Source organism: Manis pentadactyla, chromosome 2 (genome assembly GCF_030020395.1).
Source record: "Manis pentadactyla isolate mManPen7 chromosome 2, mManPen7.hap1, whole genome shotgun sequence".
Taxonomy (NCBI): Eukaryota; Metazoa; Chordata; class Mammalia; order Pholidota; family Manidae; genus Manis; species Manis pentadactyla.
The window spans coordinates 216,259,002-216,281,173 of NC_080020.1; the positions used below are offsets into that span (position 1 = coordinate 216,259,002).

Here is a 22,172-nt window from a genome sequence, read left to right on the forward strand (position 1 = left end):
CCGGGCCCTGGGGCCCGCAGTCACCCGTGCAGCCCCCGAGGACCTGCAGCCACGCTGCGAGGCGCCGCGTTGGGCGGGCACCCCTGCCTGCCCGGGGAACCAGGCGCCCGGGAGATGGGTGTGAGCGCGCGCTGGCCCGTTTCTTCCGGCTCTGTGTGTCTTCGGCACGGGCGCCCCGGCACTCGCTGGGGCGCGCCTGGCTGTTGCGGGAGAGCAGCGTCGGACGTCCGCCCGGCGCGGTCGGTCGGCCCGCTCCCGGTCCCGGGTGGGGGGCGGGGCTCGAGGGGCGAGGGCACGCACACCGAGCGCGGACCACGGGGCGCGCCCCCCCACCCCCGGGGCCCAGGGACGGTGGGCCCCTCCTGTGGGCCCGGGCCTTCGCTACCTCCCTACCGTGGCAAGGAAGGGAGCGCGGCCCGGGCTCCGGGGATGGGGGCGTGCGCGGGGTGTTGGGGGGCGCCCAGGGCCTGCGCTGTCCGGCGGGTGGGGGCGAGTGGAGCGCACGGCTTAGGGGCTCCCGGGCTGCGGAGGGAGCCCAAGGCCTGCCTGCGGGGTGGGGGACACCGCCGGCCCGCGCGCAGGTTGGCCCTGCCTCTGGGCGGGGCCGGCCGGCTGAAGGCGGGTGTGCCCACCCCACCCCCACTCGCACCCCCACCGCCAGCCCCAGCCCCAGCCCCCGGAGGCGTGTGGGGGTGGGGGACGAGGCCCGGCAGCAGCAGGTGGTCACGACGGGGCGGGCGGGGAAGGGGCTGGGCGAGGGCAGGCGCCCGCGGTGAGCGGCCGGGAGGGGCAGGGGGCGACGGCGGCAGAAAGAAAGCGGGGAGGCAGAGAGGAAAAAGAGCCTACAGCACCCGGTATTCCCAGGCGGTCTCCCATCCAAGTACTAACCAGGCCCGACCCTGCTTAGCTTCCGAGATCAGACGAGATCGGGCGCGTTCAGGGTGGTATGGCCGTAGACGCCAGAGGCCGGCCCTGCGCGCCCCAAGAGCCTGCGCGTCCCCGCCTGCCTCCACGCCCCGAGCCTCTGCCGGTGCCCCCCCAACCCCACCGGCCCCGTGCCCGGGCCGCTCTCGCGCCGGCCCGCCCGCGCTGCGCCGCTGCCCACCAGGCCCCTACTGGCCCGGCTCCAGCCGGGGCCCCCCGGCGCCACCACAGGCCACCCGCCGCCCTTCTTCCTTCTGCCATCTTCTCCGTGCCACCCGCAGGGAGCCCGAGCGAACCGGAGTGAGGGAGAGGAGAGACACACGGACACGAGGATTCAAGACACAGGCACACACCTAGGCGGACACGGGGACGAGCAGCCAGGCGGCGCACACGCCGTCGAACGCACGCGTGCACACGCCGTCGAACGCACGCGTGCACACGCTCGCACTTCCTCACAGTGGCGCGCGCGCGCGCGCGCACACGCACACGCACACGCACACCCACCCGACAGGCACCGCGAGGCTCCCCTGGAGGGGCAGCTTCCCCACGAGGCCGTGGTCACGCTCGGGCTGCTTTCGGGCAAGGCGGCCGGGCCCTGGGGCCCGCAGTCACCCGTGCAGCCCCCGAGGACCTGCAGCCACGCTGCGAGGCGCCGCGTTGGGCGGGCACCCCTGCCTGCCCGGGGAACCAGGCGCCCGGGAGATGGGTGTGAGCGCGCGCTGGCCCGTTTCTTCCGGCTCTGTGTGTCTTCGGCACGGGCGCCCCGGCACTCGCTGGGGCGCGCCTGGCTGTTGCGGGAGAGCAGCGTCGGACGTCCGCCCGGCGCGGTCGGTCGGCCCGCTCCCGGTCCCGGGTGGGGGGCGGGGCTCGAGGGGCGAGGGCACGCACACCGAGCGCGGACCACGGGGCGCGCCCCCCCACCCCCGGGGCCCAGGGACGGTGGGCCCCTCCTGTGGGCCCGGGCCTTCGCTACCTCCCTACCGTGGCAAGGAAGGGAGCGCGGCCCGGGCTCCGGGGATGGGGGCGTGCGCGGGGTGTTGGGGGGCGCCCAGGGCCTGCGCTGTCCGGCGGGTGGGGGCGAGTGGAGCGCACGGCTTAGGGGCTCCCGGGCTGCGGAGGGAGCCCAAGGCCTGCCTGCGGGGTGGGGGACACCGCCGGCCCGCGCGCAGGTTGGCCCTGCCTCTGGGCGGGGCCGGCCGGCTGAAGGCGGGTGTGCCCACCCCACCCCCACTCGCACCCCCACCGCCAGCCCCAGCCCCAGCCCCCGGAGGCGTGTGGGGGTGGGGGACGAGGCCCGGCAGCAGCAGGTGGTCACGACGGGGCGGGCGGGGAAGGGGCTGGGCGAGGGCAGGCGCCCGCGGTGAGCGGCCGGGAGGGGCAGGGGGCGACGGCGGCAGAAAGAAAGCGGGGAGGCAGAGAGGAAAAAGAGCCTACAGCACCCGGTATTCCCAGGCGGTCTCCCATCCAAGTACTAACCAGGCCCGACCCTGCTTAGCTTCCGAGATCAGACGAGATCGGGCGCGTTCAGGGTGGTATGGCCGTAGACGCCAGAGGCCGGCCCTGCGCGCCCCAAGAGCCTGCGCGTCCCCGCCTGCCTCCACGCCCCGAGCCTCTGCCGGTGCCCCCCCAACCCCACCGGCCCCGTGCCCGGGCCGCTCTCGCGCCGGCCCGCCCGCGCTGCGCCGCTGCCCACCAGGCCCCTACTGGCCCGGCTCCAGCCGGGGCCCCCCGGCGCCACCACAGGCCACCCGCCGCCCTTCTTCCTTCTGCCATCTTCTCCGTGCCACCCGCAGGGAGCCCGAGCGAACCGGAGTGAGGGAGAGGAGAGACACACGGACACGAGGATTCAAGACACAGGCACACACCTAGGCGGACACGGGGACGAGCAGCCAGGCGGCGCACACGCCGTCGAACGCACGCGTGCACACGCCGTCGAACGCACGCGTGCACACGCTCGCACTTCCTCACAGTGGCGCGCGCGCGCGCGCGCACACGCACACGCACACGCACACCCACCCGACAGGCACCGCGAGGCTCCCCTGGAGGGGCAGCTTCCCCACGAGGCCGTGGTCACGCTCGGGCTGCTTTCGGGCAAGGCGGCCGGGCCCTGGGGCCCGCAGTCACCCGTGCAGCCCCCGAGGACCTGCAGCCACGCTGCGAGGCGCCGCGTTGGGCGGGCACCCCTGCCTGCCCGGGGAACCAGGCGCCCGGGAGATGGGTGTGAGCGCGCGCTGGCCCGTTTCTTCCGGCTCTGTGTGTCTTCGGCACGGGCGCCCCGGCACTCGCTGGGGCGCGCCTGGCTGTTGCGGGAGAGCAGCGTCGGACGTCCGCCCGGCGCGGTCGGTCGGCCCGCCCCCGGTCCCGGGTGGGGGGCGGGGCTCGAGGGGCGAGGGCACGCACACCGAGCGCGGACCACGGGGCGCGCCCCCCCACCCCCGGGGCCCAGGGACGGTGGGCCCCTCCTGTGGGCCCGGGCCTTCGCTACCTCCCTACCGTGGCAAGGAAGGGAGCGCGGCCCGGGCTCCGGGGATGGGGGCGTGCGCGGGGTGTTGGGGGGCGCCCAGGGCCTGCGCTGTCCGGCGGGTGGGGGCGAGTGGAGCGCACGGCTTAGGGGCTCCCGGGCTGCGGAGGGAGCCCAAGGCCTGCCTGCGGGGTGGGGGACACCGCCGGCCCGCGCGCAGGTTGGCCCTGCCTCTGGGCGGGGCCGGCCGGCTGAAGGCGGGTGTGCCCACCCCACCCCCACTCGCACCCCCACCGCCAGCCCCAGCCCCAGCCCCCGGAGGCGTGTGGGGGTGGGGGACGAGGCCCGGCAGCAGCAGGTGGTCACGACGGGGCGGGCGGGGAAGGGGCTGGGCGAGGGCAGGCGCCCGCGGTGAGCGGCCGGGAGGGGCAGGGGGCGACGGCGGCAGAAAGAAAGCGGGGAGGCAGAGAGGAAAAAGAGCCTACAGCACCCGGTATTCCCAGGCGGTCTCCCATCCAAGTACTAACCAGGCCCGACCCTGCTTAGCTTCCGAGATCAGACGAGATCGGGCGTGTTCAGGGTGGTATGGCCGTAGACGCCAGAGGCCGGCCCTGCGCGCCCCAAGAGCCTGCGCGTCCCCGCCTGCCTCCACGCCCCGAGCCTCTGCCGGTGCCCCCCCAACCCCACCAGCCCCGTGCCCGGGCCGCTCTCGCGCCGGCCCGCCCGCGCTGCGCCGCTGCCCACCAGGCCCCTACTGGCCCGGCTCCAGCCGGGGCCCCCCGGCGCCACCACAGGCCACCCGCCGCCCTTCTTCCTTCTGCCATCTTCTCCGTGCCACCCGCAGGGAGCCCGAGCGAACCGGAGTGAGGGAGAGGAGAGACACACGGACACGAGGATTCAAGACACAGGCACACACCTAGGCGGACACGGGGACGAGCAGCCAGGCGGCGCACACGCCGTCGAACGCACGCGTGCACACGCCGTCGAACGCACGCGTGCACACGCTCGCACTTCCTCACAGTGGCGCGCGCGCGCGCGCGCACACGCACACGCACACGCACACCCACCCGACAGGCACCGCGAGGCTCCCCTGGAGGGGCAGCTTCCCCACGAGGCCGTGGTCACGCTCGGGCTGCTTTCGGGCAAGGCGGCCGGGCCCTGGGGCCCGCAGTCACCCGTGCAGCCCCCGAGGACCTGCAGCCACGCTGCGAGGCGCCGCGTTGGGCGGGCACCCCTGCCTGCCCGGGGAACCAGGCGCCCGGGAGATGGGTGTGAGCGCGCGCTGGCCCGTTTCTTCCGGCTCTGTGTGTCTTCGGCACGGGCGCCCCGGCACTCGCTGGGGCGCGCCTGGCTGTTGCGGGAGAGCAGCGTCGGACGTCCGCCCGGCGCGGTCGGTCGGCCCGCCCCCGGTCCCGGGTGGGGGGCGGGGCTCGAGGGGCGAGGGCACGCACACCGAGCGCGGACCACGGGGCGCGCCCCCCCACCCCCGGGGCCCAGGGACGGTGGGCCCCTCCTGTGGGCCCGGGCCTTCGCTACCTCCCTACCGTGGCAAGGAAGGGAGCGCGGCCCGGGCTCCGGGGATGGGGGCGTGCGCGGGGTGTTGGGGGGCGCCCAGGGCCTGCGCTGTCCGGCGGGTGGGGGCGAGTGGAGCGCACGGCTTAGGGGCTCCCGGGCTGCGGAGGGAGCCCAAGGCCTGCCTGCGGGGTGGGGGACACCGCCGGCCCGCGCGCAGGTTGGCCCTGCCTCTGGGCGGGGCCGGCCGGCTGAAGGCGGGTGTGCCCACCCCACCCCCACTCGCACCCCCACCGCCAGCCCCAGCCCCAGCCCCCGGAGGCGTGTGGGGGTGGGGGACGAGGCCCGGCAGCAGCAGGTGGTCACGACGGGGCGGGCGGGGAAGGGGCTGGGCGAGGGCAGGCGCCCGCGGTGAGCGGCCGGGAGGGGCAGGGGGCGACGGCGGCAGAAAGAAAGCGGGGAGGCAGAGAGGAAAAAGAGCCTACAGCACCCGGTATTCCCAGGCGGTCTCCCATCCAAGTACTAACCAGGCCCGACCCTGCTTAGCTTCCGAGATCAGACGAGATCGGGCGCGTTCAGGGTGGTATGGCCGTAGACGCCAGAGGCCGGCCCTGCGCGCCCCAAGAGCCTGCGCGTCCCCGCCTGCCTCCACGCCCCGAGCCTCTGCCGGTGCCCCCCCAACCCCACCGGCCCCGTGCCCGGGCCGCTCTCGCGCCGGCCCGCCCGCGCTGCGCCGCTGCCCACCAGGCCCCTACTGGCCCGGCTCCAGCCGGGGCCCCCCGGCGCCACCACAGGCCACCCGCCGCCCTTCTTCCTTCTGCCATCTTCTCCGTGCCACCCGCAGGGAGCCCGAGCGAACCGGAGTGAGGGAGAGGAGAGACACACGGACACGAGGATTCAAGACACAGGCACACACCTAGGCGGACACGGGGACGAGCAGCCAGGCGGCGCACACGCCGTCGAACGCACGCGTGCACACGCCGTCGAACGCACGCGTGCACACGCTCGCACTTCCTCACAGTGGCGCGCGCGCGCGCGCGCACACGCACACGCACACGCACACCCACCCGACAGGCACCGCGAGGCTCCCCTGGAGGGGCAGCTTCCCCACGAGGCCGTGGTCACGCTCGGGCTGCTTTCGGGCAAGGCGGCCGGGCCCTGGGGCCCGCAGTCACCCGTGCAGCCCCCGAGGACCTGCAGCCACGCTGCGAGGCGCCGCGTTGGGCGGGCACCCCTGCCTGCCCGGGGAACCAGGCGCCCGGGAGATGGGTGTGAGCGCGCGCTGGCCCGTTTCTTCCGGCTCTGTGTGTCTTCGGCACGGGCGCCCCGGCACTCGCTGGGGCGCGCCTGGCTGTTGCGGGAGAGCAGCGTCGGACGTCCGCCCGGCGCGGTCGGTCGGCCCGCCCCCGGTCCCGGGTGGGGGGCGGGGCTCGAGGGGCGAGGGCACGCACACCGAGCGCGGACCACGGGGCGCGCCCCCCCACCCCCGGGGCCCAGGGACGGTGGGCCCCTCCTGTGGGCCCGGGCCTTCGCTACCTCCCTACCGTGGCAAGGAAGGGAGCGCGGCCCGGGCTCCGGGGATGGGGGCGTGCGCGGGGTGTTGGGGGGCGCCCAGGGCCTGCGCTGTCCGGCGGGTGGGGGCGAGTGGAGCGCACGGCTTAGGGGCTCCCGGGCTGCGGAGGGAGCCCAAGGCCTGCCTGCGGGGTGGGGGACACCGCCGGCCCGCGCGCAGGTTGGCCCTGCCTCTGGGCGGGGCCGGCCGGCTGAAGGCGGGTGTGCCCACCCCACCCCCACTCGCACCCCCACCGCCAGCCCCAGCCCCAGCCCCCGGAGGCGTGTGGGGGTGGGGGACGAGGCCCGGCAGCAGCAGGTGGTCACGACGGGGCGGGCGGGGAAGGGGCTGGGCGAGGGCAGGCGCCCGCGGTGAGCGGCCGGGAGGGGCAGGGGGCGACGGCGGCAGAAAGAAAGCGGGGAGGCAGAGAGGAAAAAGAGCCTACAGCACCCGGTATTCCCAGGCGGTCTCCCATCCAAGTACTAACCAGGCCCGACCCTGCTTAGCTTCCGAGATCAGACGAGATCGGGCGCGTTCAGGGTGGTATGGCCGTAGACGCCAGAGGCCGGCCCTGCGCGCCCCAAGAGCCTGCGCGTCCCCGCCTGCCTCCACGCCCCGAGCCTCTGCCGGTGCCCCCCCAACCCCACCGGCCCCGTGCCCGGGCCGCTCTCGCGCCGGCCCGCCCGCGCTGCGCCGCTGCCCACCAGGCCCCTACTGGCCCGGCTCCAGCCGGGGCCCCCCGGCGCCACCACAGGCCACCCGCCGCCCTTCTTCCTTCTGCCATCTTCTCCGTGCCACCCGCAGGGAGCCCGAGCGAACCGGAGTGAGGGAGAGGAGAGACACACGGACACGAGGATTCAAGACACAGGCACACACCTAGGCGGACACGGGGACGAGCAGCCAGGCGGCGCACACGCCGTCGAACGCACGCGTGCACACGCCGTCGAACGCACGCGTGCACACGCTCGCACTTCCTCACAGTGGCGCGCGCGCGCGCGCGCACACGCACACGCACACGCACACCCACCCGACAGGCACCGCGAGGCTCCCCTGGAGGGGCAGCTTCCCCACGAGGCCGTGGTCACGCTCGGGCTGCTTTCGGGCAAGGCGGCCGGGCCCTGGGGCCCGCAGTCACCCGTGCAGCCCCCGAGGACCTGCAGCCACGCTGCGAGGCGCCGCGTTGGGCGGGCACCCCTGCCTGCCCGGGGAACCAGGCGCCCGGGAGATGGGTGTGAGCGCGCGCTGGCCCGTTTCTTCCGGCTCTGTGTGTCTTCGGCACGGGCGCCCCGGCACTCGCTGGGGCGCGCCTGGCTGTTGCGGGAGAGCAGCGTCGGACGTCCGCCCGGCGCGGTCGGTCGGCCCGCTCCCGGTCCCGGGTGGGGGGCGGGGCTCGAGGGGCGAGGGCACGCACACCGAGCGCGGACGACGGGGCGCGCCCCCCCACCCCCGGGGCCCAGGGACGGTGGGCCCCTCCTGTGGGCCCGGGCCTTCGCTACCTCCCTACCGTGGCAAGGAAGGGAGCGCGGCCCGGGCTCCGGGGATGGGGGCGTGCGCGGGGTGTTGGGGGGCGCCCAGGGCCTGCGCTGTCCGGCGGGTGGGGGCGAGTGGAGCGCACGGCTTAGGGGCTCCCGGGCTGCGGAGGGAGCCCAAGGCCTGCCTGCGGGGTGGGGGACACCGCCGGCCCGCGCGCAGGTTGGCCCTGCCTCTGGGCGGGGCCGGCCGGCTGAAGGCGGGTGTGCCCACCCCACCCCCACTCGCACCCCCACCGCCAGCCCCAGCCCCAGCCCCCGGAGGCGTGTGGGGGTGGGGGACGAGGCCCGGCAGCAGCAGGTGGTCACGACGGGGCGGGCGGGGAAGGGGCTGGGCGAGGGCAGGCGCCCGCGGTGAGCGGCCGGGAGGGGCAGGGGGCGACGGCGGCAGAAAGAAAGCGGGGAGGCAGAGAGGAAAAAGAGCCTACAGCACCCGGTATTCCCAGGCGGTCTCCCATCCAAGTACTAACCAGGCCCGACCCTGCTTAGCTTCCGAGATCAGACGAGATCGGGCGCGTTCAGGGTGGTATGGCCGTAGACGCCAGAGGCCGGCCCTGCGCGCCCCAAGAGCCTGCGCGTCCCCGCCTGCCTCCACGCCCCGAGCCTCTGCCGGTGCCCCCCCAACCCCACCGGCCCCGTGCCCGGGCCGCTCTCGCGCCGGCCCGCCCGCGCTGCGCCGCTGCCCACCAGGCCCCTACTGGCCCGGCTCCAGCCGGGGCCCCCCGGCGCCACCACAGGCCACCCGCCGCCCTTCTTCCTTCTGCCATCTTCTCCGTGCCACCCGCAGGGAGCCCGAGCGAACCGGAGTGAGGGAGAGGAGAGACACACGGACACGAGGATTCAAGACACAGGCACACACCTAGGCGGACACGGGGACGAGCAGCCAGGCGGCGCACACGCCGTCGAACGCACGCGTGCACACGCCGTCGAACGCACGCGTGCACACGCTCGCACTTCCTCACAGTGGCGCGCGCGCGCGCGCGCACACGCACACGCACACGCACACCCACCCGACAGGCACCGCGAGGCTCCCCTGGAGGGGCAGCTTCCCCACGAGGCCGTGGTCACGCTCGGGCTGCTTTCGGGCAAGGCGGCCGGGCCCTGGGGCCCGCAGTCACCCGTGCAGCCCCCGAGGACCTGCAGCCACGCTGCGAGGCGCCGCGTTGGGCGGGCACCCCTGCCTGCCCGGGGAACCAGGCGCCCGGGAGATGGGTGTGAGCGCGCGCTGGCCCGTTTCTTCCGGCTCTGTGTGTCTTCGGCACGGGCGCCCCGGCACTCGCTGGGGCGCGCCTGGCTGTTGCGGGAGAGCAGCGTCGGACGTCCGCCCGGCGCGGTCGGTCGGCCCGCCCCCGGTCCCGGGTGGGGGGCGGGGCTCGAGGGGCGAGGGCACGCACACCGAGCGCGGACCACGGGGCGCGCCCCCCCACCCCCGGGGCCCAGGGACGGTGGGCCCCTCCTGTGGGCCCGGGCCTTCGCTACCTCCCTACCGTGGCAAGGAAGGGAGCGCGGCCCGGGCTCCGGGGATGGGGGCGTGCGCGGGGTGTTGGGGGGCGCCCAGGGCCTGCGCTGTCCGGCGGGTGGGGGCGAGTGGAGCGCACGGCTTAGGGGCTCCCGGGCTGCGGAGGGAGCCCAAGGCCTGCCTGCGGGGTGGGGGACACCGCCGGCCCGCGCGCAGGTTGGCCCTGCCTCTGGGCGGGGCCGGCCGGCTGAAGGCGGGTGTGCCCACCCCACCCCCACTCGCACCCCCACCGCCAGCCCCAGCCCCAGCCCCCGGAGGCGTGTGGGGGTGGGGGACGAGGCCCGGCAGCAGCAGGTGGTCACGACGGGGCGGGCGGGGAAGGGGCTGGGCGAGGGCAGGCGCCCGCGGTGAGCGGCCGGGAGGGGCAGGGGGCGACGGCGGCAGAAAGAAAGCGGGGAGGCAGAGAGGAAAAAGAGCCTACAGCACCCGGTATTCCCAGGCGGTCTCCCATCCAAGTACTAACCAGGCCCGACCCTGCTTAGCTTCCGAGATCAGACGAGATCGGGCGCGTTCAGGGTGGTATGGCCGTAGACGCCAGAGGCCGGCCCTGCGCGCCCCAAGAGCCTGCGCGTCCCCGCCTGCCTCCACGCCCCGAGCCTCTGCCGGTGCCCCCCCAACCCCACCGGCCCCGTGCCCGGGCCGCTCTCGCGCCGGCCCGCCCGCGCTGCGCCGCTGCCCACCAGGCCCCTACTGGCCCGGCTCCAGCCGGGGCCCCCCGGCGCCACCACAGGCCACCCGCCGCCCTTCTTCCTTCTGCCATCTTCTCCGTGCCACCCGCAGGGAGCCCGAGCGAACCGGAGTGAGGGAGAGGAGAGACACACGGACACGAGGATTCAAGACACAGGCACACACCTAGGCGGACACGGGGACGAGCAGCCAGGCGGCGCACACGCCGTCGAACGCACGCGTGCACACGCCGTCGAACGCACGCGTGCACACGCTCGCACTTCCTCACAGTGGCGCGCGCGCGCGCGCGCACACGCACACGCACACGCACACCCACCCGACAGGCACCGCGAGGCTCCCCTGGAGGGGCAGCTTCCCCACGAGGCCGTGGTCACGCTCGGGCTGCTTTCGGGCAAGGCGGCCGGGCCCTGGGGCCCGCAGTCACCCGTGCAGCCCCCGAGGACCTGCAGCCACGCTGCGAGGCGCCGCGTTGGGCGGGCACCCCTGCCTGCCCGGGGAACCAGGCGCCCGGGAGATGGGTGTGAGCGCGCGCTGGCCCGTTTCTTCCGGCTCTGTGTGTCTTCGGCACGGGCGCCCCGGCACTCGCTGGGGCGCGCCTGGCTGTTGCGGGAGAGCAGCGTCGGACGTCCGCCCGGCGCGGTCGGTCGGCCCGCCCCCGGTCCCGGGTGGGGGGCGGGGCTCGAGGGGCGAGGGCACGCACACCGAGCGCGGACCACGGGGCGCGCCCCCCCACCCCCGGGGCCCAGGGACGGTGGGCCCCTCCTGTGGGCCCGGGCCTTCGCTACCTCCCTACCGTGGCAAGGAAGGGAGCGCGGCCCGGGCTCCGGGGATGGGGGCGTGCGCGGGGTGTTGGGGGGCGCCCAGGGCCTGCGCTGTCCGGCGGGTGGGGGCGAGTGGAGCGCACGGCTTAGGGGCTCCCGGGCTGCGGAGGGAGCCCAAGGCCTGCCTGCGGGGTGGGGGACACCGCCGGCCCGCGCGCAGGTTGGCCCTGCCTCTGGGCGGGGCCGGCCGGCTGAAGGCGGGTGTGCCCACCCCACCCCCACTCGCACCCCCACCGCCAGCCCCAGCCCCAGCCCCCGGAGGCGTGTGGGGGTGGGGGACGAGGCCCGGCAGCAGCAGGTGGTCACGACGGGGCGGGCGGGGAAGGGGCTGGGCGAGGGCAGGCGCCCGCGGTGAGCGGCCGGGAGGGGCAGGGGGCGACGGCGGCAGAAAGAAAGCGGGGAGGCAGAGAGGAAAAAGAGCCTACAGCACCCGGTATTCCCAGGCGGTCTCCCATCCAAGTACTAACCAGGCCCGACCCTGCTTAGCTTCCGAGATCAGACGAGATCGGGCGCGTTCAGGGTGGTATGGCCGTAGACGCCAGAGGCCGGCCCTGCGCGCCCCAAGAGCCTGCGCGTCCCCGCCTGCCTCCACGCCCCGAGCCTCTGCCGGTGCCCCCCCAACCCCACCGGCCCCGTGCCCGGGCCGCTCTCGCGCCGGCCCGCCCGCGCTGCGCCGCTGCCCACCAGGCCCCTACTGGCCCGGCTCCAGCCGGGGCCCCCCGGCGCCACCACAGGCCACCCGCCGCCCTTCTTCCTTCTGCCATCTTCTCCGTGCCACCCGCAGGGAGCCCGAGCGAACCGGAGTGAGGGAGAGGAGAGACACACGGACACGAGGATTCAAGACACAGGCACACACCTAGGCGGACACGGGGACGAGCAGCCAGGCGGCGCACACGCCGTCGAACGCACGCGTGCACACGCCGTCGAACGCACGCGTGCACACGCTCGCACTTCCTCACAGTGGCGCGCGCGCGCGCGCGCACACGCACACGCACACGCACACCCACCCGACAGGCACCGCGAGGCTCCCCTGGAGGGGCAGCTTCCCCACGAGGCCGTGGTCACGCTCGGGCTGCTTTCGGGCAAGGCGGCCGGGCCCTGGGGCCCGCAGTCACCCGTGCAGCCCCCGAGGACCTGCAGCCACGCTGCGAGGCGCCGCGTTGGGCGGGCACCCCTGCCTGCCCGGGGAACCAGGCGCCCGGGAGATGGGTGTGAGCGCGCGCTGGCCCGTTTCTTCCGGCTCTGTGTGTCTTCGGCACGGGCGCCCCGGCACTCGCTGGGGCGCGCCTGGCTGTTGCGGGAGAGCAGCGTCGGACGTCCGCCCGGCGCGGTCGGTCGGCCCGCTCCCGGTCCCGGGTGGGGGGCGGGGCTCGAGGGGCGAGGGCACGCACACCGAGCGCGGACCACGGGGCGCGCCCCCCCACCCCCGGGGCCCAGGGACGGTGGGCCCCTCCTGTGGGCCCGGGCCTTCGCTACCTCCCTACCGTGGCAAGGAAGGGAGCGCGGCCCGGGCTCCGGGGATGGGGGCGTGCGCGGGGTGTTGGGGGGCGCCCAGGGCCTGCGCTGTCCGGCGGGTGGGGGCGAGTGGAGCGCACGGCTTAGGGGCTCCCGGGCTGCGGAGGGAGCCCAAGGCCTGCCTGCGGGGTGGGGGACACCGCCGGCCCGCGCGCAGGTTGGCCCTGCCTCTGGGCGGGGCCGGCCGGCTGAAGGCGGGTGTGCCCACCCCACCCCCACTCGCACCCCCACCGCCAGCCCCAGCCCCAGCCCCCGGAGGCGTGTGGGGGTGGGGGACGAGGCCCGGCAGCAGCAGGTGGTCACGACGGGGCGGGCGGGGAAGGGGCTGGGCGAGGGCAGGCGCCCGCGGTGAGCGGCCGGGAGGGGCAGGGGGCGACGGCGGCAGAAAGAAAGCGGGGAGGCAGAGAGGAAAAAGAGCCTACAGCACCCGGTATTCCCAGGCGGTCTCCCATCCAAGTACTAACCAGGCCCGACCCTGCTTAGCTTCCGAGATCAGACGAGATCGGGCGCGTTCAGGGTGGTATGGCCGTAGACGCCAGAGGCCGGCCCTGCGCGCCCCAAGAGCCTGCGCGTCCCCGCCTGCCTCCACGCCCCGAGCCTCTGCCGGTGCCCCCCCAACCCCACCGGCCCCGTGCCCGGGCCGCTCTCGCGCCGGCCCGCCCGCGCTGCGCCGCTGCCCACCAGGCCCCTACTGGCCCGGCTCCAGCCGGGGCCCCCCGGCGCCACCACAGGCCACCCGCCGCCCTTCTTCCTTCTGCCATCTTCTCCGTGCCACCCGCAGGGAGCCCGAGCGAACCGGAGTGAGGGAGAGGAGAGACACACGGACACGAGGATTCAAGACACAGGCACACACCTAGGCGGACACGGGGACGAGCAGCCAGGCGGCGCACACGCCGTCGAACGCACGCGTGCACACGCCGTCGAACGCACGCGTGCACACGCTCGCACTTCCTCACAGTGGCGCGCGCGCGCGCGCGCACACGCACACGCACACGCACACCCACCCGACAGGCACCGCGAGGCTCCCCTGGAGGGGCAGCTTCCCCACGAGGCCGTGGTCACGCTCGGGCTGCTTTCGGGCAAGGCGGCCGGGCCCTGGGGCCCGCAGTCACCCGTGCAGCCCCCGAGGACCTGCAGCCACGCTGCGAGGCGCCGCGTTGGGCGGGCACCCCTGCCTGCCCGGGGAACCAGGCGCCCGGGAGATGGGTGTGAGCGCGCGCTGGCCCGTTTCTTCCGGCTCTGTGTGTCTTCGGCACGGGCGCCCCGGCACTCGCTGGGGCGCGCCTGGCTGTTGCGGGAGAGCAGCGTCGGACGTCCGCCCGGCGCGGTCGGTCGGCCCGCTCCCGGTCCCGGGTGGGGGGCGGGGCTCGAGGGGCGAGGGCACGCACACCGAGCGCGGACCACGGGGCGCGCCCCCCCACCCCCGGGGCCCAGGGACGGTGGGCCCCTCCTGTGGGCCCGGGCCTTCGCTACCTCCCTACCGTGGCAAGGAAGGGAGCGCGGCCCGGGCTCCGGGGATGGGGGCGTGCGCGGGGTGTTGGGGGGCGCCCAGGGCCTGCGCTGTCCGGCGGGTGGGGGCGAGTGGAGCGCACGGCTTAGGGGCTCCCGGGCTGCGGAGGGAGCCCAAGGCCTGCCTGCGGGGTGGGGGACACCGCCGGCCCGCGCGCAGGTTGGCCCTGCCTCTGGGCGGGGCCGGCCGGCTGAAGGCGGGTGTGCCCACCCCACCCCCACTCGCACCCCCACCGCCAGCCCCAGCCCCAGCCCCCGGAGGCGTGTGGGGGTGGGGGACGAGGCCCGGCAGCAGCAGGTGGTCACGACGGGGCGGGCGGGGAAGGGGCTGGGCGAGGGCAGGCGCCCGCGGTGAGCGGCCGGGAGGGGCAGGGGGCGACGGCGGCAGAAAGAAAGCGGGGAGGCAGAGAGGAAAAAGAGCCTACAGCACCCGGTATTCCCAGGCGGTCTCCCATCCAAGTACTAACCAGGCCCGACCCTGCTTAGCTTCCGAGATCAGACGAGATCGGGCGCGTTCAGGGTGGTATGGCCGTAGACGCCAGAGGCCGGCCCTGCGCGCCCCAAGAGCCTGCGCGTCCCCGCCTGCCTCCACGCCCCGAGCCTCTGCCGGTGCCCCCCCAACCCCACCGGCCCCGTGCCCGGGCCGCTCTCGCGCCGGCCCGCCCGCGCTGCGCCGCTGCCCACCAGGCCCCTACTGGCCCGGCTCCAGCCGGGGCCCCCCGGCGCCACCACAGGCCACCCGCCGCCCTTCTTCCTTCTGCCATCTTCTCCGTGCCACCCGCAGGGAGCCCGAGCGAACCGGAGTGAGGGAGAGGAGAGACACACGGACACGAGGATTCAAGACACAGGCACACACCTAGGCGGACACGGGGACGAGCAGCCAGGCGGCGCACACGCCGTCGAACGCACGCGTGCACACGCCGTCGAACGCACGCGTGCACACGCTCGCACTTCCTCACAGTGGCGCGCGCGCGCGCGCGCACACGCACACGCACACGCACACCCACCCGACAGGCACCGCGAGGCTCCCCTGGAGGGGCAGCTTCCCCACGAGGCCATGGTCACGCTCGGGCTGCTTTCGGGCAAGGCGGCCGGGCCCTGGGGCCCGCAGTCACCCGTGCAGCCCCCGAGGACCTGCAGCCACGCTGCGAGGCGCCGCGTTGGGCGGGCACCCCTGCCTGCCCGGGGAACCAGGCGCCCGGGAGATGGGTGTGAGCGCGCGCTGGCCCGTTTCTTCCGGCTCTGTGTGTCTTCGGCACGGGCGCCCCGGCACTCGCTGGGGCGCGCCTGGCTGTTGCGGGAGAGCAGCGTCGGACGTCCGCCCGGCGCGGTCGGTCGGCCCGCTCCCGGTCCCGGGTGGGGGGCGGGGCTCGAGGGGCGAGGGCACGCACACCGAGCGCGGACCACGGGGCGCGCCCCCCCACCCCCGGGGCCCAGGGACGGTGGGCCCCTCCTGTGGGCCCGGGCCTTCGCTACCTCCCTACCGTGGCAAGGAAGGGAGCGCGGCCCGGGCTCCGGGGATGGGGGCGTGCGCGGGGTGTTGGGGGGCGCCCAGGGCCTGCGCTGTCCGGCGGGTGGGGGCGAGTGGAGCGCACGGCTTAGGGGCTCCCGGGCTGCGGAGGGAGCCCAAGGCCTGCCTGCGGGGTGGGGGACACCGCCGGCCCGCGCGCAGGTTGGCCCTGCCTCTGGGCGGGGCCGGCCGGCTGAAGGCGGGTGTGCCCACCCCACCCCCACTCGCACCCCCACCGCCAGCCCCAGCCCCAGCCCCCGGAGGCGTGTGGGGGTGGGGGACGAGGCCCGGCAGCAGCAGGTGGTCACGACGGGGCGGGCGGGGAAGGGGCTGGGCGAGGGCAGGCGCCCGCGGTGAGCGGCCGGGAGGGGCAGGGGGCGACGGCGGCAGAAAGAAAGCGGGGAGGCAGAGAGGAAAAAGAGCCTACAGCACCCGGTATTCCCAGGCGGTCTCCCATCCAAGTACTAACCAGGCCCGACCCTGCTTAGCTTCCGAGATCAGACGAGATCGGGCGCGTTCAGGGTGGTATGGCCGTAGACGCCAGAGGCCGGCCCTGCGCGCCCCAAGAGCCTGCGCGTCCCCGCCTGCCTCCACGCCCCGAGCCTCTGCCGGTGCCCCCCCAACCCCACCGGCCCCGTGCCCGGGCCGCTCTCGCGCCGGCCCGCCCGCGCTGCGCCGCTGCCCACCAGGCCCCTACTGGCCCGGCTCCAGCCGGGGCCCCCCGGCGCCACCACAGGCCACCCGCCGCCCTTCTTCCTTCTGCCATCTTCTCCGTGCCACCCGCAGGGAGCCCGAGCGAACCGGAGTGAGGGAGAGGAGAGACACACGGACACGAGGATTCAAGACACAGGCACACACCTAGGCGGACACGGGGACGAGCAGCCAGGCGGCGCACACGCCGTCGAACGCACGCGTGCACACGCCGTCGAACGCACGCGTGCACACGCTCGCACTTCCTCACAGTGGCGCGCGCGCGCGCGCGCACACGCACACGCACACGCACACCCACCCGACAGGCACCGCGAGGCTCCCCTGGAGGGGCAGCTTCCCCACGAGGCCGTGGTCACGCTCGGGCTGCTTTCGGGCAAGGCGGCCGGGCCCTGGGGCCCGCAGTCACCCGTGCAGCCCCCGAGGACCTGCAGCCACGCTGCGAGGCGCCGCGTTGGGCGGGCACCCCTGCCTGCCCGGGGAACCAGGCGCCCGGGAGATGGGTGTGAGCGCGCGCTGGCCCGTTTCTTCCGGCTCTGTGTGTCTTCGGCACGGGCGCCCCGGCACTCGCTGGGGCGCGCCTGGCTGTTGCGGGAGAGCAGCGTCGGACGTCCGCCCGGCGCGGTCGGTCGGCCCGCTCCCGGTCCCGGGTGGGGGGCGGGGCTCGAGGGGCGAGGGCACGCACACCGAGCGCGGACCACGGGGCGCGCCCCCCCACCCCCGGGGCCCAGGGACGGTGGGCCCCTCCTGTGGGCCCGGGCCTTCGCTACCTCCCTACCGTGGCAAGGAAGGGAGCGCGGCCCGGGCTCCGGGGATGGGGGCGTGCGCGGGGTGTTGGGGGGCGCCCAGGGCCTGCGCTGTCCGGCGGGTGGGGGCGAGTGGAGCGCACGGCTTAGGGGCTCCCGGGCTGCGGAGGGAGCCCAAGGCCTGCCTGCGGGGTGGGGGACACCGCCGGCCCGCGCGCAGGTTGGCCCTGCCTCTGGGCGGGGCCGGCCGGCTGAAGGCGGGTGTGCCCACCCCACCCCCACTCGCACCCCCACCGCCAGCCCCAGCCCCAGCCCCCGGAGGCGTGTGGGGGTGGGGGACGAGGCCCGGCAGCAGCAGGTGGTCACGACGGGGCGGGCGGGGAAGGGGCTGGGCGAGGGCAGGCGCCCGCGGTGAGCGGCCGGGAGGGGCAGGGGGCGACGGCGGCAGAAAGAAAGCGGGGAGGCAGAGAGGAAAAAGAGCCTACAGCACCCGGTATTCCCAGGCGGTCTCCCATCCAAGTACTAACCAGGCCCGACCCTGCTTAGCTTCCGAGATCAGACGAGATCGGGCGCGTTCAGGGTGGTATGGCCGTAGACGCCAGAGGCCGGCCCTGCGCGCCCCAAGAGCCTGCGCGTCCCCGCCTGCCTCCACGCCCCGAGCCTCTGCCGGTGCCCCCCCAACCCCACCGGCCCCGTGCCCGGGCCGCTCTCGCGCCGGCCCGCCCGCGCTGCGCCGCTGCCCACCAGGCCCCTACTGGCCCGGCTCCAGCCGGGGCCCCCCGGCGCCACCACAGGCCACCCGCCGCCCTTCTTCCTTCTGCCATCTTCTCCGTGCCACCCGCAGGGAGCCCGAGCGAACCGGAGTGAGGGAGAGGAGAGACACACGGACACGAGGATTCAAGACACAGGCACACACCTAGGCGGACACGGGGACGAGCAGCCAGGCGGCGCACACGCCGTCGAACGCACGCGTGCACACGCCGTCGAACGCACGCGTGCACACGCTCGCACTTCCTCACAGTGGCGCGCGCGCGCGCGCGCACACGCACACGCACACGCACACCCACCCGACAGGCACCGCGAGGCTCCCCTGGAGGGGCAGCTTCCCCACGAGGCCGTGGTCACGCTCGGGCTGCTTTCGGGCAAGGCGGCCGGGCCCTGGGGCCCGCAGTCACCCGTGCAGCCCCCGAGGACCTGCAGCCACGCTGCGAGGCGCCGCGTTGGGCGGGCACCCCTGCCTGCCCGGGGAACCAGGCGCCCGGGAGATGGGTGTGAGCGCGCGCTGGCCCGTTTCTTCCGGCTCTGTGTGTCTTCGGCACGGGCGCCCCGGCACTCGCTGGGGCGCGCCTGGCTGTTGCGGGAGAGCAGCGTCGGACGTCCGCCCGGCGCGGTCGGTCGGCCCGCTCCCGGTCCCGGGTGGGGGGCGGGGCTCGAGGGGCGAGGGCACGCACACCGAGCGCGGACCACGGGGCGCGCCCCCCCACCCCCGGGGCCCAGGGACGGTGGGCCCCTCCTGTGGGCCCGGGCCTTCGCTACCTCCCTACCGTGGCAAGGAAGGGAGCGCGGCCCGGGCTCCGGGGATGGGGGCGTGCGCGGGGTGTTGGGGGGCGCCCAGGGCCTGCGCTGTCCGGCGGGTGGGGGCGAGTGGAGCGCACGGCTTAGGGGCTCCCGGGCTGCGGAGGGAGCCCAAGGCCTGCCTGCGGGGTGGGGGACACCGCCGGCCCGCGCGCAGGTTGGCCCTGCCTCTGGGCGGGGCCGGCCGGCTGAAGGCGGGTGTGCCCACCCCACCCCCACTCGCACCCCCACCGCCAGCCCCAGCCCCAGCCCCCGGAGGCGTGTGGGGGTGGGGGACGAGGCCCGGCAGCAGCAGGTGGTCACGACGGGGCGGGCGGGGAAGGGGCTGGGCGAGGGCAGGCGCCCGCGGTGAGCGGCCGGGAGGGGCAGGGGGCGACGGCGGCAGAAAGAAAGCGGGGAGGCAGAGAGGAAAAAGAGCCTACAGCACCCGGTATTCCCAGGCGGTCTCCCATCCAAGTACTAACCAGGCCCGACCCTGCTTAGCTTCCGAGATCAGACGAGATCGGGCGCGTTCAGGGTGGTATGGCCGTAGACGCCAGAGGCCGGCCCTGCGCGCCCCAAGAGCCTGCGCGTCCCCGCCTGCCTCCACGCCCCGAGCCTCTGCCGGTGCCCCCCCAACCCCACCGGCCCCGTGCCCGGGCCGCTCTCGCGCCGGCCCGCCCGCGCTGCGCCGCTGCCCACCAGGCCCCTACTGGCCCGGCTCCAGCCGGGGCCCCCCGGCGCCACCACAGGCCACCCGCCGCCCTTCTTCCTTCTGCCATCTTCTCCGTGCCACCCGCAGGGAGCCCGAGCGAACCGGAGTGAGGGAGAGGAGAGACACACGGACACGAGGATTCAAGACACAGGCACACACCTAGGCGGACACGGGGACGAGCAGCCAGGCGGCGCACACGCCGTCGAACGCACGCGTGCACACGCCGTCGAACGCACGCGTGCACACGCTCGCACTTCCTCACAGTGGCGCGCGCGCGCGCGCGCACACGCACACGCACACGCACACCCACCCGACAGGCACCGCGAGGCTCCCCTGGAGGGGCAGCTTCCCCACGAGGCCGTGGTCACGCTCGGGCTGCTTTCGGGCAAGGCGGCCGGGCCCTGGGGCCCGCAGTCACCCGTGCAGCCCCCGAGGACCTGCAGCCACGCTGCGAGGCGCCGCGTTGGGCGGGCACCCCTGCCTGCCCGGGGAACCAGGCGCCCGGGAGATGGGTGTGAGCGCGCGCTGGCCCGTTTCTTCCGGCTCTGTGTGTCTTCGGCACGGGCGCCCCGGCACTCGCTGGGGCGCGCCTGGCTGTTGCGGGAGAGCAGCGTCGGACGTCCGCCCGGCGCGGTCGGTCGGCCCGCTCCCGGTCCCGGGTGGGGGGCGGGGCTCGAGGGGCGAGGGCACGCACACCGAGCGCGGACCACGGGGCGCGCCCCCCCACCCCCGGGGCCCAGGGACGGTGGGCCCCTCCTGTGGGCCCGGGCCTTCGCTACCTCCCTACCGTGGCAAGGAAGGGAGCGCGGCCCGGGCTCCGGGGATGGGGGCGTGCGCGGGGTGTTGGGGGGCGCCCAGGGCCTGCGCTGTCCGGCGGGTGGGGGCGAGTGGAGCGCACGGCTTAGGGGCTCCCGGGCTGCGGAGGGAGCCCAAGGCCTGCCTGCGGGGTGGGGGACACCGCCGGCCCGCGCGCAGGTTGGCCCTGCCTCTGGGCGGGGCCGGCCGGCTGAAGGCGGGTGTGCCCACCCCACCCCCACTCGCACCCCCACCGCCAGCCCCAGCCCCAGCCCCCGGAGGCGTGTGGGGGTGGGGGACGAGGCCCGGCAGCAGCAGGTGGTCACGACGGGGCGGGCGGGGAAGGGGCTGGGCGAGGGCAGGCGCCCGCGGTGAGCGGCCGGGAGGGGCAGGGGGCGACGGCGGCAGAAAGAAAGCGGGGAGGCAGAGAGGAAAAAGAGCCTACAGCACCCGGTATTCCCAGGCGGTCTCCCATCCAAGTACTAACCAGGCCCGACCCTGCTTAGCTTCCGAGATCAGACGAGATCGGGCGCGTTCAGGGTGGTATGGCCGTAGACGCCAGAGGCCGGCCCTGCGCGCCCCAAGAGCCTGCGCGTCCCCGCCTGCCTCCACGCCCCGAGCCTCTGCCGGTGCCCCCCCAACCCCACCGGCCCCGTGCCCGGGCCGCTCTCGCGCCGGCCCGCCCGCGCTGCGCCGCTGCCCACCAGGCCCCTACTGGCCCGGCTCCAGCCGGGGCCCCCCGGCGCCACCACAGGCCACCCGCCGCCCTTCTTCCTTCTGCCATCTTCTCCGTGCCACCCGCAGGGAGCCCGAGCGAACCGGAGTGAGGGAGAGGAGAGACACACGGACACGAGGATTCAAGACACAGGCACACACCTAGGCGGACACGGGGACGAGCAGCCAGGCGGCGCACACGCCGTCGAACGCACGCGTGCACACGCCGTCGAACGCACGCGTGCACACGCTCGCACTTCCTCACAGTGGCGCGCGCGCGCGCGCGCACACGCACACGCACACGCACACCCACCCGACAGGCACCGCGAGGCTCCCCTGGAGGGGCAGCTTCCCCACGAGGCCGTGGTCACGCTCGGGCTGCTTTCGGGCAAGGCGGCCGGGCCCTGGGGCCCGCAGTCACCCGTGCAGCCCCCGAGGACCTGCAGCCACGCTGCGAGGCGCCGCGTTGGGCGGGCACCCCTGCCTGCCCGGGGAACCAGGCGCCCGGGAGATGGGTGTGAGCGCGCGCTGGCCCGTTTCTTCCGGCTCTGTGTGTCTTCGGCACGGGCGCCCCGGCACTCGCTGGGGCGCGCCTGGCTGTTGCGGGAGAGCAGCGTCGGACGTCCGCCCGGCGCGGTCGGTCGGCCCGCTCCCGGTCCCGGGTGGGGGGCGGGGCTCGAGGGGCGAGGGCACGCACACCGAGCGCGGACCACGGGGCGCGCCCCCCCACCCCCGGGGCCCAGGGACGGTGGGCCCCTCCTGTGGGCCCGGGCCTTCGCTACCTCCCTACCGTGGCAAGGAAGGGAGCGCGGCCCGGGCTCCGGGGATGGGGGCGTGCGCGGGGTGTTGGGGGGCGCCCAGGGCCTGCGCTGTCCGGCGGGTGGGGGCGAGTGGAGCGCACGGCTTAGGGGCTCCCGGGCTGCGGAGGGAGCCCAAGGCCTGCCTGCGGGGTGGGGGACACCGCCGGCCCGCGCGCAGGTTGGCCCTGCCTCTGGGCGGGGCCGGCCGGCTGAAGGCGGGTGTGCCCACCCCACCCCCACTCGCACCCCCACCGCCAGCCCCAGCCCCAGCCCCCGGAGGCGTGTGGGGGTGGGGGACGAGGCCCGGCAGCAGCAGGTGGTCACGACGGGGCGGGCGGGGAAGGGGCTGGGCGAGGGCAGGCGCCCGCGGTGAGCGGCCGGGAGGGGCAGGGGGCGACGGCGGCAGAAAGAAAGCGGGGAGGCAGAGAGGAAAAAGAGCCTACAGCACCCGGTATTCCCAGGCGGTCTCCCATCCAAGTACTAACCAGGCCCGACCCTGCTTAGCTTCCGAGATCAGACGAGATCGGGCGCGTTCAGGGTGGTATGGCCGTAGACGCCAGAGGCCGGCCCTGCGCGCCCCAAGAGCCTGCGCGTCCCCGCC

At 76.0% G+C, this 22,172-nt stretch overlaps 15 non-coding genes across 15 annotated transcripts; all 15 read right to left on the bottom strand.

The window, feature by feature from the left end:
* Positions 1-839: 839 nt before the first annotated feature.
* LOC130682756 (5S ribosomal RNA) lies at positions 840-958 on the bottom strand. The gene has a single exon (XR_008996054.1). It is a non-coding gene; the product is annotated as a 5S ribosomal RNA (ribosomal RNA).
* Positions 959-2,351: 1,393 nt separating this feature from the next.
* On the bottom strand, positions 2,352-2,470 carry LOC130682757 (5S ribosomal RNA). The gene has a single exon (XR_008996055.1). It is a non-coding gene; the product is annotated as a 5S ribosomal RNA (ribosomal RNA).
* Positions 2,471-3,863: 1,393 nt separating this feature from the next.
* Positions 3,864-3,982, bottom strand: LOC130682776 (5S ribosomal RNA). Its single transcript, XR_008996074.1, has one exon. It is a non-coding gene; the product is annotated as a 5S ribosomal RNA (ribosomal RNA).
* Positions 3,983-5,375: 1,393 nt separating this feature from the next.
* LOC130682758 (5S ribosomal RNA) lies at positions 5,376-5,494 on the bottom strand. Its single transcript, XR_008996056.1, has one exon. It is a non-coding gene; the product is annotated as a 5S ribosomal RNA (ribosomal RNA).
* A 1,393-nt stretch (positions 5,495-6,887) lies between these two features.
* Positions 6,888-7,006, bottom strand: LOC130682759 (5S ribosomal RNA). Its single transcript, XR_008996057.1, has one exon. It is a non-coding gene; the product is annotated as a 5S ribosomal RNA (ribosomal RNA).
* A 1,393-nt stretch (positions 7,007-8,399) lies between these two features.
* On the bottom strand, positions 8,400-8,518 carry LOC130682760 (5S ribosomal RNA). The gene has a single exon (XR_008996058.1). It is a non-coding gene; the product is annotated as a 5S ribosomal RNA (ribosomal RNA).
* A 1,393-nt stretch (positions 8,519-9,911) lies between these two features.
* On the bottom strand, positions 9,912-10,030 carry LOC130682762 (5S ribosomal RNA). The gene has a single exon (XR_008996060.1). It is a non-coding gene; the product is annotated as a 5S ribosomal RNA (ribosomal RNA).
* Positions 10,031-11,423: 1,393 nt separating this feature from the next.
* On the bottom strand, positions 11,424-11,542 carry LOC130682763 (5S ribosomal RNA). The gene has a single exon (XR_008996061.1). It is a non-coding gene; the product is annotated as a 5S ribosomal RNA (ribosomal RNA).
* Positions 11,543-12,935: 1,393 nt separating this feature from the next.
* LOC130682764 (5S ribosomal RNA) lies at positions 12,936-13,054 on the bottom strand. Its single transcript, XR_008996062.1, has one exon. It is a non-coding gene; the product is annotated as a 5S ribosomal RNA (ribosomal RNA).
* Positions 13,055-14,447: 1,393 nt separating this feature from the next.
* On the bottom strand, positions 14,448-14,566 carry LOC130682765 (5S ribosomal RNA). Its single transcript, XR_008996063.1, has one exon. It is a non-coding gene; the product is annotated as a 5S ribosomal RNA (ribosomal RNA).
* Positions 14,567-15,959: 1,393 nt separating this feature from the next.
* Positions 15,960-16,078, bottom strand: LOC130682766 (5S ribosomal RNA). Its single transcript, XR_008996064.1, has one exon. It is a non-coding gene; the product is annotated as a 5S ribosomal RNA (ribosomal RNA).
* A 1,393-nt stretch (positions 16,079-17,471) lies between these two features.
* On the bottom strand, positions 17,472-17,590 carry LOC130682767 (5S ribosomal RNA). Its single transcript, XR_008996065.1, has one exon. It is a non-coding gene; the product is annotated as a 5S ribosomal RNA (ribosomal RNA).
* Positions 17,591-18,983: 1,393 nt separating this feature from the next.
* Positions 18,984-19,102, bottom strand: LOC130682768 (5S ribosomal RNA). Its single transcript, XR_008996066.1, has one exon. It is a non-coding gene; the product is annotated as a 5S ribosomal RNA (ribosomal RNA).
* Positions 19,103-20,495: 1,393 nt separating this feature from the next.
* LOC130682769 (5S ribosomal RNA) lies at positions 20,496-20,614 on the bottom strand. The gene has a single exon (XR_008996067.1). It is a non-coding gene; the product is annotated as a 5S ribosomal RNA (ribosomal RNA).
* A 1,393-nt stretch (positions 20,615-22,007) lies between these two features.
* Positions 22,008-22,126, bottom strand: LOC130682770 (5S ribosomal RNA). The gene has a single exon (XR_008996068.1). It is a non-coding gene; the product is annotated as a 5S ribosomal RNA (ribosomal RNA).
* Positions 22,127-22,172: the final 46 nt, after the last annotated feature.